Source organism: Lathyrus oleraceus, chromosome 6 (assembly GCF_024323335.1).
Source record: "Lathyrus oleraceus cultivar Zhongwan6 chromosome 6, CAAS_Psat_ZW6_1.0, whole genome shotgun sequence".
Lineage (NCBI taxonomy): Eukaryota > Viridiplantae > Streptophyta > Magnoliopsida > Fabales > Fabaceae > Lathyrus > Lathyrus oleraceus.
Genome location: NC_066584.1, coordinates 323,792,581 through 323,805,695, shown reverse-complemented (window position 1 = coordinate 323,805,695; position 13,115 = coordinate 323,792,581). Strand labels below are relative to the sequence as shown.

General features: G+C 37.6%; 1 long non-coding RNA gene across 1 annotated transcript; it reads right to left on the bottom strand.

The window, feature by feature from the left end:
- Positions 1–4,194: 4,194 nt before the first annotated feature.
- On the bottom strand, positions 4,195–5,478 carry LOC127097527 (uncharacterized). Its single transcript, XR_007793059.1, has 2 exons — positions 5,173–5,478; positions 4,195–4,575 (listed from the first exon to the last, which is right to left on the bottom strand). It is a non-coding gene; the product is annotated as an uncharacterized LOC127097527 (long non-coding RNA).
- Between the last annotated feature and the right edge of the window lie 7,637 nt (positions 5,479–13,115).

Below are 13,115 nucleotides of genomic sequence, written 5' to 3'. Positions count from 1 at the left end.
TTCACTATCTCTCAAGCGTTCGAATGATTGGCGTCCGCCACATTGCTCGAATTCTTGTCACCCGATTAAAACTTTAATCGTATAAGCTCAAATTATTTTTCAAATCAATATAAACGTTTTTTACAATTTAAACTTCAGATAAAGAAGGATGGGAGGCGTTCGCCTCACCATCTCTAAAATAATTGAATGATTGACGCTCACCATATTGCTCAAATTATCGATTACCGATTAAAATCGCAATCATATAAATTCAAATCACCTTTTATATCAAACACAACTTCGCGAGAATAAACTTTATAAATTAAACTTCAAATGAAGAGAATGGGAGGCGTTCACCTCACCATCCTTTGATTATTCGAACGAGTGACGCACACCACATTGCTCAAATCATCAACTTTAGACTACAACCTACAAATTATTCTCCAAAATTAATACAACCTCTAAGAACATTTCTTTTATAAATTAAATATCGAATGATAAAAGATGGGAGGCATTCGCCTCACTACCTCCCGAGTGATTGATCGATGGGCGCTTGCCATATTGCTCGATTTTCTTTCGACTTTCGATTAAGGTACTCTAATTAAGTATGGATAAAGGAATGAGTGGTGCATGCCTTATTATTCCTTGAATAAGCAAGTGGGAGGCGCACGCCTCACTACTGTGCATATTCCATTTCCACAAATAATTTTTTAATAATAATTCGAATGAAAAAAGGAGTAGACGGCGGCCGCCTTACTATTCCTCAAAAGAATTGGATGATTGGTGTGCCCCATATTGCCCAATCTCTCGTCGTTCTTCAAAAATATCTTAACATATCGAACCTAATCTCTCGCCCCCGTGCGATCAAAACTAGTCAAACAACAAACATATTAGTTCAACTTGTCACCCCCGCGTGACCAAAACTCTTTTCAAAAAGAACACTGTTAATCCCTTCTAATGTGTACAACAAACTAGTGCTTAAGTCTCCGCCGAGAGTAGACAAGCCAATGTTTAGCCTTTAGAACGTGATCTACACAGTGGTTCATTAAAAAACACCAACCAAATCGTAGTCCCCGAACTACGAATGCTCTGATTTCCTTATTGCACCATAAGGATATGTAGGCACGAGATTCCGAGATCTTGGCGAGCACACTAGTAAAAAAACCTCCCCTTTCTTCTTCTGAGGTCTTCATCCATCTCTATTATCAATCCTAATTACTCGAAGAAAGCGAACATTCAACTAACATTCAAATAGAAAATTGGAATAAAAGGTTCCCGTAGAGTACAACGGACATGAGGGGTGCTAATACCTTCCCCTTGCGTAATCGACTCCCGAACCCGAATATGGTTGCGATGACTATTATTCCATTTTCTAAAGGTTTTATCGATATTTTCCTATTCCTTCATTGGAATAAATAAAGTTTGGTGGCGACTATGTTCGAACATAAATTTTTCTGCGTCCATCGCGAGGGATCGCATTTTTCGAGGTGCGATAGATGGCGACTCTGCTGGGGACCCTGCTCTTAGCTAGAGAGAGTCAAACCTAATTTAGTCCAATTTGCTATGAATGTTAAAACCATATTCCTTTCTTCCATGTTGTTTCTCTGTATCTTATTATGTTGCTTGTATGTAATTTATTTTGATACTATGATATGGGGCTTGATGTATGCTGCGAGATAAGCTTCGTACCCGAGCTTTGAGAAGAACTTAGAACCCGAAGTTGTGTGTTATTGAACCGAGGGGTATACACCTCATTGGAATAATACGAAGATTCTACCTAGAGTAGATCTGTTTGGAACTTCCATCATAATATGGCTAGCCCATTATTATGGGGAAATTTCAAATACAATCTGTGACTCTAGGAACCTCGCCTTAAACCCAAGGTTTGTTTTCATGGTTGGAGATTGTGTAGTATTGAACCGAATGGTCTACACCCTGTTCGAACAATACGAATATCCCACTTAGATTAGATCAATTCTAAACTCCCATCACGATATGGCCAACCCATTATTGCAAGGAAGTTTTGAACATGATCAGTGATTCTAAGTTCTTTCCTTGAAAACATAACTTTAGAACCTACCTTTGGGGTTTCTAGTAATCAGAAAAACCTTTGCTTCTTCCTATTATCCTGACGTACACGATGTACGAATGATCATGAGTATTTGTATTCCTTTGCGAAAAAAGCATGACAAAATTTCATGCATTTGCATATCATCAACATGGATTGCATCTCATTTTCCAGAAACAAAAACTTACACCATATTCTACCCTTTGTCCAGTAATGCTGACTACTCGACACCGATATGGGACACGCCACAACTACAAGATGACACTCGAACAACTTAAGGAAAACCAAGTCTCAATGAGAACAGACATTGACTCTATGTAGGCGAAGATGGATCGTTTTCTTGAGACTATGTTGCTCCTAACCCAGAAAGAAAAAGATTTTTAAACCTTTGTTAAAATCAATTCACCAACTTCTTTGAAATTTTTACCACTAACTACGAGGCTTTGATCCCTCATTTTTTTATGTTGGTACATAGGCATAAGACTGAAGGTCTTGTCAAACACAAAAATATAATTAATGAATTCTTTTCTCATCCCACCATTCTTTATTAGCAAACATCTTTTCCAACTAAAAACACTTGCACACAAAAAAGGGCTCCCTAGGAGTACCTATGACACTTTGGGTGTTAATTCCTTCCATCTGTGTAACCAACCCCCTTACTTGTAATCTCTGTCATTTTATTAGTTTTTATTTGAACACTTTTTATATTTGGGTTTTGTTCGTACTTTTCCTTTTTCCTTTGGAAATAATAAAAGCGCGGTGGCGACTCTGATTTTATTGACATTGAGTTAACCAATAGCCCGATGGTCATGAATTTACCATTACAAGAATCATTGGGGAAAATCCTAATTTATTAATCTTTGAGACATGGATTCAAGGAGACCACATCTTAATATTCATCAAACCCCTAATTTTTGGCTTTGTTTCTCTGATATCTTGTGATTGACTCTTGAGCATTTATTTGATAATCTAAACCCTAATTGTGGGGCCAATGTGTTGGGATGTGTCTGTGGAGCTTCATGCTTGGTTTGAAGACATTGATTAGGGGATGTGCATCATGAAACCCTAATCAGGGATGCTTGGTACTTGGGTGCCCCTGTGATTTGACTTTTGACCATGGAATTGACTGAAACTCTAGTTCGCTGGGAAGAGGTTCTTGACCATATTATCATACATCTTGTCATGCATCATCAATCATCAAACTCGCCTTGTGCATGAGATTCATTCATCTAACCTACATGTCCACATTCTTGGGATTTTCATTTGTATCAAGGTTTTTGTCATTGCACCCATTCATCTGGTGTTTTCAAGATCTTAATTTAGGGTCATTGCATCCATTTATATGGTGTTGTCAAGATTATCAGTCCTTGGTCATCGATTCTTGGATTCTTGGTTTCATTAGCCCTTGGTCTTTGGTCATGCATGGTTTTCCTTTTGATCTTTGGTCCATTCAAGTTCATTCAATCATGGTATGCATTCATTTTAATTGGCCATTCAAGTTGGTTAAAGGTTTTAGTCCTTGTGCTTGGTCCATTGGATAATTAAGTCCACCGTCTTTTCTATTCAATATCATACCATATTCATTTCAATCAGTACAAATCCATTCAAACCTCATTTCAATTCATAATTGTTCATTTCATTACAAAATGTCCATAACCACACAAAAATCACAGTTTAGCCAAAATTTGTTGCAGTTGACGTTTGGTCAATAGTCGACTTTTTGGTCAACCAGTTGACCAAAGTAAACTGACATTCCCTTGACCCCCTAAGACATATTACCATGCATCTTGCTATGTTTCATCATCAAAAAACACGTTTTCATTGAAATGGCCTCATGTCCAGGGCTTGGTCCATGTCCTGGTCAGACCACCAAATGGACCAGGTCATAGACCAGATCATGGACCAGGTCATAGACCACCAAATGGACCAACCAGACTACAATTTGGACATGCAAGAAAACTGATCCATTTGACCATTTTTAACCCTCATTTCATTTTTAAACCTTATTTCATTCGAATTTTAAACCAATCAATCCATACATGACCATCTCCAACCATTAAAACCATTCAATTTCCATTTCAATTCACATTACAATATTTAAATTGCAATCATAAACCATGTTTCATTCAAATTGCAACCATAAACAATTATGTCATTCAATCAGTCATGATTTCCATTCATATTTTTCAATTTACAACATCTCCATTCAAGTTATAATTCACACCAAATCCAAAACTACAAAGACTACATTTCAAACCAACATTCAAGTTTTAACACAATGTCCAATTTCACAAATTACAAAAATCTATAATTTCTACACAATTCAAATTCCATCGAAATCCATTCCAAGCATATGACTCCATGGCATTCCATTTGATAACATTCAATAGCATTCTATAGCATCCAAGTCCCTTCCAAACTCCATTCTTCACGCCAATTCCATGCGCAAGCATGAGTTCCACAAGCAACAAACCATTCCAAGCGTATATGAGTTCACAAGTTTCACAAGCAACTCCAATTAACATACCCTGCAAAAATCAATAACTCCAATTAACATTACCAATCTAAACAAAGCCTTTCAAACGTTCAGTTTCAATACTCCTTAAATTCAAACTCACGACTAATCTCCAACCTGCAAATGACTCTAACAAATTCACAAACCTGCAATTAACAACAAATTGAATTTCGAAATTCCACTGTAAATACACAAACGCAACGCAAAATTCAAACCAAATTCGTTTTCACTCATTTGAATTTCATAATTAACTCACCAATTGAATTCGAATCAATAACTAACATGCTAACATAATTTCTCATGTCCAACTAACTATTGAATTTGAATGTGAATTTCACGTGCATTTGGTAACTGAATTAGAACCCTATAAATAAGTACACGCTTCATTCATTCACGGATGCATCAAAAGTCTCATAGGAAAAAATCACAGAGAAAAATCAATCATTTTTTACCCTCAATCCCTCTTCACAGCAATTCACGTAACAATCCTCTCAACCTCTCACAATCACGCAACGATTCAACACGGAGCGAATAACAACGCACACGATAGCAGCGAAGAATTTGAGAAGAAGAGAAGGCCAATTGAAACAGAGGAAGGAGAATTCATTACCTATTTGCATCAAAGCTCCAATTTGGTGAGTTCTCGCTTCGATTTTCATTATGTTATTTCCATTTTTAAGCTTGCACAAATGTTTAATTGAGTTGTATGATGTTGATTTCAGAGTTTGATGTGATTTTGGAGCCGTTGTTCTTCGTCTTGTTTTCGTTCTCAGTTCGTGATGAAGACGTGGATCCATGAGCATAAACGATATGAAGACGCGATGATGAGACTGCGTGCTGAGCCTTTTAGAACTTATTGCATAAGCGCATTTTTGTCTACTTTAGCTTGTGAAGTTCTGTTTGTTTGTTTGTGACTTGGATCGGTTTGGGCTTAAGGCCCAAACAGTTTCTCCTATGTGCACCATTGCTTGGCTATGTACACCCCCCATTCTTCCTTTAACTAACTCATTAATTTAATTTAATTTGATTAATCAATTTTAATTGTTTTCTTGATTAGATTCTCATTTTCTGTTTTCTGATTTTTGTGTATATAACAATTAATTCTTTTGTTAGTTTTTATGTGATCATTAGAATTAATTAGGCTAATTAGATAATTAGGTTAATTAGTGGCTAATTATATTTTTGGACTTTTGAACTAATTCCCTAATTGCTTCAATACTTTGCATAATGAGCATTTTACCCCTAGGGTTTAGGAAGTCAAGATTTGCATGCTCCCTTAGCTTAGGGTTTGTATAGATGCATATGGTTTAATTTGACTGTTGATTCATTAAGTTGTGTACCTAGTCTAATTGTTATTTATTGTCATTCAAGCAAATTTGTTTTGTGTCCTATCCAGTTTAAACATTGTCCTCAATCATACTTTGATCTAATTACCATCCCTTTCAGTTCAAACATTGTCCCATTTCTCTTGGTTGGTTCAAACACCATTTTCAATTACATTGTTTTAGTTTAAACACTATCTTCAATCATTGTTGTTGGTTCAACCACCATTCTCAATTCTATTGCTTTTAGTTCAAATACACTATCTTCAATTACCTTCCTCATGTCTAAACACTATTACTTCAAGCTTACTCCTATCTCGAGTTACCTTTCTTAGGTTTAAACACCATTGCATCCTCTCAGTTTGAAAACCACATTCAATTACCTTTGTTGGTTTAAACACCATTGCCTTACTTCAATTTGAACAACCTTCCTGGTTTAAACACAATTACCCTTGCTTTGGTTGAGAACCATTACCATTGCATTGGTATAAATCCCTTTTCCGGTTTAGACACCGACCTTTCGATTTAAACATCACTCTTCAGATTTAAACACCATAATCAGGTTCAAACACCACCATCCGATTTAGACACCACACTATCCATTACCTTGGTTTAAAAGTCATTTTTTAGGTTGAAACACCCCATCTGATTTAAACACCACATTATTCGCCACCTTTTGGTTTAAACACCATAACCCAGTTCAAACACCACTTCTAGCCCATCCTTTAAACACTATTTCTTTGGTTCAAACACCACATCCATACAACCCTTGGTTTAAACACTACAGTCATAGCTCCTTTGGTTCAAACACCACAAATCCAGTCACTATCTAGTTGAAACACCATATCAAACAAACTGCCTTACATTTTAAACTCTTCTTTTCGTTCAAACACCACCATCCGATTCCAACACCATTTTACTCCTAATCAGTTCTATATCACTTTACTTCACATTTCTTCACTTCGACCAATTTCAGTTTACCTTATTCTCTGGTTCAAACACCACAAACACCAAATCTATCAAATCTTCTTTTCTTTGTCCGTCATAGTTCCTCTAACTACGGAGATCTTACTTTCTCATTGCACAGTGGGAATATGTAGGAACGAGGATTCAAATCCTCTGTGAGCATATTAATTAGTAGTTCTTATTTCACACATATTTATTTATTCATTTCTTTTTACTACATCATTCACCTATCATCATTCACTATGAACTACCTTCATTCACGAACCTTTGGTTTAAACACCACACTTTCATTCATCCTTTGGTTTAAACACCATTACCCACTTTAAACACCATTACCCAATTTAAACATTATTATGTGGTTCAAACACTTTCATTACCTGGTTTAAACACCATTACCCGGTTCATACACCATCTGCCCACTTATATCACTTTTACCTTTTCCTTCATTTTTTTATCACCTTTCTTTCACTTTCCTCATCTCCCACCATTAGTTCTATGAACTACGGAGCTATGAATTCCTTATTGCACTATAAGGATACGTAGACATGAGAGGTCTTAATCCTCTTCGAGAATTTTGTTTATTCCATTTCTTTTCCCTGTATTCTTTTGCAAGTAATTTTAGATAGTAACATCCATCCGAGCATAGAACAATCAAAACGGTTCCTATTGAGTACAACGGATGTGAGGGATGCTAATACCTCCCCCTTGTATAACTGACTTCCTTACCCTTTTCTCTTTCCCTCGGGTTTTATCGATGTTTTCTGTTTCCTTCGGGAATAAATAAAGTTCGATGGCTATTCTGTTGTATCTTCGAGCGTGCGATGCGTTTGGATATATTTATGATAACTTCAGGCACTATGTCTATCGTGTCGTAAACAATCTCAAAAGCCTTAATAAAGCCCCATCCATTAGGGTGTAATTGTGAGGGAGCTATGTTTAAGGTTTTGAGAAGGTCAGATTCAAAGTCGGTAAATGGAAGAAAAAAAACTTTAAAGTCTTCAATAACTCCTGAATAAAAATAAAAATATTCATCTGACACTTCTCTAGGACGAATAGTTCACACCCTTTCACCAGTTACAATGGGTTCCAAAATTATGTCCTCTTCATTTCTAGTGGAAGAGACAGAAGTATTGGAACGAAGCTTTGAGATATAACTTTCATCAACAATATTGTGGTTGTAGCTCAAAACCTCTTTGTGTATAAAAAATCCTATGGCGTCCATCTGAATATTTGGAAAACCTAATAAGGAAGACTACAAATCAGCGTTACTAGTGGGTGAAGGGATTCCTCTATAAACCTCTCCAATAATTCAGTCAAAATATGCTCTATTCAATTAACCCTCACATTCTCGCATACAAGAATTCCAAATCCCATTCCTATCACTAGCGATAAGAACGATTGAATATGAAGACATAACAATAATAAAGGAAAAATAAACAGACCTTTAAAAACCAAACCTTGAATAATCAGACCTTTAAGAAGCTTTTGAAGGTTGAGAGTCCAGTTGATAGATACTCTGGGATAGAGACGTTTGGAAGAAATACTTGGAAGAGATATTTGAATAAAAACCAGACCTTTAAAATAAATGTAGTTGTAATGGTCAGGAATTTGTAGAAAAAGGAAAATGATGAAGTGGGAGTTCGCATAAAAGTCATCATGATGATGAGAGAGAAAAAAAACTTGTCATCATTAAAAAGTGACAGGAGAAAATCGAGTATCCCACCATGGAGAGGTCGAATAAGGCTTTTACTCTAAGTAAAAAGGGAATTTTTGGGTTTTTCTTGTCCGAACACTTCAATCTTTTAGACCTCATGCTCGGGGGGCTTATTTACATCCCATAAAATTAGTTGACCAACCGAGGTATGAGATCAAAGAAGCCTATTTGAGAATATGAGTTCTTTAAGGTCGAGTTTGCATAATAGCCGAGTAGGGTAGGGTTAGCAGATCAGATAGTCGACCTATCACCCACCAATCGAAATCCGCCTAGGACATCATACTACTAATCAGAACCCGATCAGGATATCCGAGTAAGCAAGGTAGAGCCGACCCCTAATAAAGTAGAGAGTGGTCTAATTAGTACAAGTCGGATCCGATAATAAGGCTAAATGTTATTTGAAGGGTCATAAGAAACGGGTACAAGGTGATACATTATGGCAGGGAGTTATAATTAGTGAAGAGGCAGACACTACATGGAAACTATAATTGCGACGAATGTCATTGATAGATGAATTTATGAAGGATATTGAGAGTCAAGAAAAAAAGGGAGAGAAGGAGATGAAGACCTATAAATAGGAGGATGTTTGGAGGGTAAAGGATAAGAAAAAATGATACAAACACACATAACGAACACCCAAACCATTCATTTTAGGCTCTCCTTGACTTAGAACAAGGAAGTCAACCTTTTAGTGTTTTTTAGCAAGAACACAACTCTAAAGATATCGTTGTCTTCCATAGCACTTACTATCTTCTCTAGGATATGGAACTTTTCCTTCACTTCATTAAGCTCTTCCTGATCATCATTATGGGAACCAGCGTCGTGGTAGGCATAACGAGGATCATCAAAAGGATCATGAGCCTGTTAGCTCCAATTTCGACGCCTGACATGGATTAAAGGAATTAAATAAGGAAATAAGGTTTCTTGTGAAGAAATTGAATGTTTCGATAAAACTATACAATTTGAGATTCCAATCAAAGATACCTTGTTGCAAGGGTAGAGATATTGTGTGGACTTAGAAGTATTTCTAGTAGTTTTGGAGATAGTTCGACAGAAGCATTCCTAATGGTATTTCGATGCAGGATTTGAATTCAAATAACGGAGGTAATTCTTTTTTCTTATCTAACTGCTAGGTATACGTGGAACATGGTCTCCAGTTGCATACATGCAGAGTGCCACTTATTTCAATTTGGTGAATAGGTTATTAAGAGCAGTTATTTCGGTTGGTATAAATAGGAGGTCTTAGTGTTAGAATCAGGGGTGTTCAAGATTGTACAAATTCATCAACTTACCCAAAGTACCCATGTGTAGAGAAAGTGTAGATTGAGGAAATGTATGTTTGATGTTGCACCATATTTTTACTCAAAGCAATTTAATCAATCTTTTCTTTTATTTTCAGAAATTCATCTTCTTCACCATTTACTTTCTAGCAGTTTCCTTGCTTTATTTGCATTATTTTTCCTTTGTATTCTTTAACAAGTTATTTGAGTATGAACCTTATCTAAGTGTTTGTTATTCATCATATTTCGTCCTAAAAACAATTAGCACATGTCCTAGGATCAATCTGATCGATCCTGTAAGTAACCAAAATATTTTTAATTTGGAAGATCAACGGTTGTTTACCAATTTCCACGGTAAGCAAATTGGCACACCCGGTGTGACAGTGCTAACTGTTTTGAAAACAATAAAAAGTAAACTTTCTTAATTTTATTAGTTCTTGTCATTCAATCATCTTTCTCCTTTTGAAAAGTTTTTTGCATGTTATTGAGAAGTGGTAAAGTAACCACCACCAATGAAAATAGACAAAGAGGAAGATACACGAGGGGAATGGTTAATTTAAACCAGCCAGATAGTGCGATCCCTCAGAATATGTCAACTAATAATGGAGAACCACCCCCAGTTTCTTTGATGGGGGGAACAACGGTTTTAGAAACCGTTTCTGAACCTATAGCGTTAATGGCAAGTTTGATGCCTACGCCTTTGATTGCCCAAACAGGACCTATCTTGACTTTTACTTGGCCAATAGGCCCTTCACAAACTCCCCCACCTATAGGGACTTCTGTGTTTAGACCTTTTACGCCTCCAGGGTTTTCAATGATGTTAAGTGGTCGAGGTCAACCCTATGGAATGCCAACTTAGATGATGACAAACTTACAAAGGGCCCCTCTAGTATTTTCAGAACCTGTGATTACTTCGCTGTTACATGAAGCAGGTTCTGGGGTGAACATAGGTTGAAAAAGCCAGTCTTTAGGAATGGGATATTCTGCCCGTATGCCAAATTTGACAAATAACCTTGTTGCGGTCATTAGACAACAAATGGATGAGAGTAACCATGACATGACCCAGATGTTGGCCCAAACTATGGGGACACTCCTTAATCTTGTGATCCAGGATACTACCCAGTCCAACCGATAAATGTCAGCGCAGATGGCGCGCTTGATGAATTTCTTTGGTGTGCCTCAGCCTCCCCATCATCCACAAAGAGAGTATATGGTAGAAAACCAGGGGGTCGCCTTCGAGGATGATCCTACCATTAACCAAGTTCAACAGAACCAAAGAGACACACCCGGGGAGAACGTGGCAAACATGGGAGGAGAGGTTGAAAAACCTAGGGTCGAACCCCCTAGAAACCAACCACGAGGTTGCATAGAGGAAGAACTAAGGATAGCATTGGTAAATAGGAACCAGGATGCTGGTAACCTCATATAAGAAATGCGACACGATGATATGGAAGCAGATAATAATCTAGAAGCCATGGTCGAAAGAATCATGGCTCAAAACGGGGTAAACTTTTGCCTTCTAAGGCCAAACTATACGTCACCACTCTCAGAGTATATCCTTCATTCAGACTTACCCCCTAGATGGAAAGTCCCTAAATTCACTAAGTTTTCTGGGGATACTACTAAATCCACTATCGAACATGTGGCTAGGTATTTAATAGAGGCAGGAGAAAATTCAAACAACGAAAACCTTAGGATAAAGAACTTTCCGAGTTCTCTCATAAAGAATGCCTTCACTTGGTTTACAACCTTGCCACAGAGTTGTAAAGAATGTTCCATGAGCATTTTTACATGGGACAAATGAAGATTAGTCTAAAAGAGTTGGCTAGTATCAAGCGAAAGTTTACTAAACCAATTGATGACTATTTGAATAGATTCCGCTTATTGAAAGCCAGGTGTTTTACATAAGTGCAGGAACACAAGTTGGTCGAAATGGCCCCCAGAGGCCTGGATTATTCCATTAGGAAGAAGTTGGACACCCAATACTTGAGGGATATGGCCCAACTGGCCAATAGGGTTCGACAACTAGAGCGTTTGAAGGAACAAGAAGCTAGAGCAAATAGGAATAAGAGAGTAGCCTACGTCGAATTCAATGAAGATAACGAAGGACCATCTGATGAGCCTTCGAGCTTCGACGAAAGCAAGATCAACCTTGCTGAACTAAAACAAGGCTCCCCCTATTCGTGTAAGGTCTTAGCTCCTTCGAATGGAAAAAACCCTATCGAATCGAAAAAGAATGAGAAATTTCCTACACGTTCGACGTTACAAAATGTGACGAAATCTTCGACTTGTTAGTTAAGGATGGCCAAATGATAGTGCCTCCTGGTGCTAAAATTCCTCCTTTAGAAAAAAGAAAGAAAAGAGGTTTTTGTAAGTACCATAATTTCCTAGGTCATAAAACGTCTCACTGTTTTCTTTTCAGGGATCTTTTCCAGAATGCTATTCATAAGGGAAGACTGAAATTTGGAAAGAAACCCAAGAGCCAGATGAAGATTGACTCTGACCCTCTACAAGTCGTTGGCACTCACTACACAGAGCCAGATGATGTAAATATGGTTGAAGTTACTGATGACTTCAACAACACCATCAACATGGCCGAAGTTACTGAGGATTTTGTTAACAAGTTTGTTATGGTCAAGGTATCTGAGTACCTTGACCAGGAGTTCCTCAAGAATTTTGTCCAGGAGGCTGCTGAAAGTTTCGTCAATGGAACCACTGATGGTTTCAACCCTAGAGTCACTGAAGATTCCAATTTGATGATGGTGACCAAAGAGACTGCTAATAGTTTCATATAAATGGATAAGGCTGCTGAGAGCCTTCAAGCGAAATTCCATGGTTTGGGCATCACTGAAGATGTCAACATGGAGGTCAACATGATTGAAGTCTCACCGAAAACTTCCATGGAAGTTGACAATGACCGTCGACAAGAAGAATACAACAAATTAGCCTTCCCAAACGAAGAGTAGACTCTTATGGATTTCCTACATAGGTTCCAAGGGAAGAAATCAGAAGTCATGTTATGCCCTTGATGTAGTGCCATGTTTGACAAAAAAGAGGCGCATAATCTAGAGGGAATCAGAAAGGCGGAAGATAGATGGGATCAGGGAGCCCCTCAGGATCAACAAGATGGTAGAACTAGAAAAGATTTTGATCCTAGAAGGTATCTCGACCCAAGCTGAACTTTGGTGAAGCTTGATGGGATAAGAAGAATGGGTTCTACTGCCTAACCCATCTCCTTCAAACCCACCGCAGAGGCTTCCGACGGAAAATG